Source organism: Hylaeus volcanicus, chromosome 1 (assembly GCF_026283585.1).
Source record: "Hylaeus volcanicus isolate JK05 chromosome 1, UHH_iyHylVolc1.0_haploid, whole genome shotgun sequence".
Classification (NCBI taxonomy): domain Eukaryota; kingdom Metazoa; phylum Arthropoda; class Insecta; order Hymenoptera; family Colletidae; genus Hylaeus; species Hylaeus volcanicus.
The window spans coordinates 12,952,929-12,953,867 of NC_071976.1; positions in this window are offsets into that span (position 1 = coordinate 12,952,929).

Here is a 939-nt window from a genome sequence, read left to right on the forward strand (position 1 = left end):
CTGCGAGCAGGGCCGCTGGGAATGGGGGGGGGGGGGGGGGGGGGGGGCCCCCCCCCCCCCCCCCCCCCGCTCCTTTGGAACATGCCCGGCGCTTGCGCCGCGGGGGGCCGCTGGCCCCATCGCGGCATATTTCCCTGTGGGTCGGGGAACAGAATACGCCCACAGTAATCCCTGCTTGTCGTAAGAGGCGACTAAAAGGGACAGGCGAGACCGGGGGCTGTGGCACCCGCGGTCAGGTGGGAAGGTATTCACTCCCCACCGGAGATGGCACTCCTCCCTTCGTTGGGGGGGAGAAGCGCGGGGGGGCACCGGTAGCGTTCGTAAGAGATCCCGGTGCCCCTCCCCAATGCGCCGTGGCCGGCCGTCGTGAGGTTTTAGTGGGTATTCCCGTTGATATCAAATCAAGGGGCGAGTCCCACACTACCCCCTCCTTATGAGAGGGCGTGCGTAAACGCATTTCCTCACGTAAAAGGAAAAAAAAAAAAAAAAAAAAAAAAACGGTTACCCTTCACTGGGAGATACCAATTCCCAGCAGCTACCTGACTTCGCGTCAGAGGCGTCTGCGTTTGTCTCCAATAACCAAGACAATCAAACACCTTAACCTACGGGTACCCTTCACTGGGAGGTACCGATTCCTGCAACTATCTGACTTCGCGTCAAAGTCGTCTGCATTATCTACTCTATCCTCAAATCTTCGGCTCCATTGATACATACTAATTAATCGTATCGGTGCAATTCTCGAATCCACCCCACTCGCAGGTCTCACACGCGCGTCGCTATCGCCCTGGCTCGTAACACGCCCCTGATTCATGTTCTAGATTTCGTGGGTACGAGACTCGGCAATGGAAATTTTTTTTTTCAACTGCATTTCTATTTCTCATTTCTCTTTTACTTACTGCTACATAAATAATATATAAGAATTATAATACTCACTGCTAT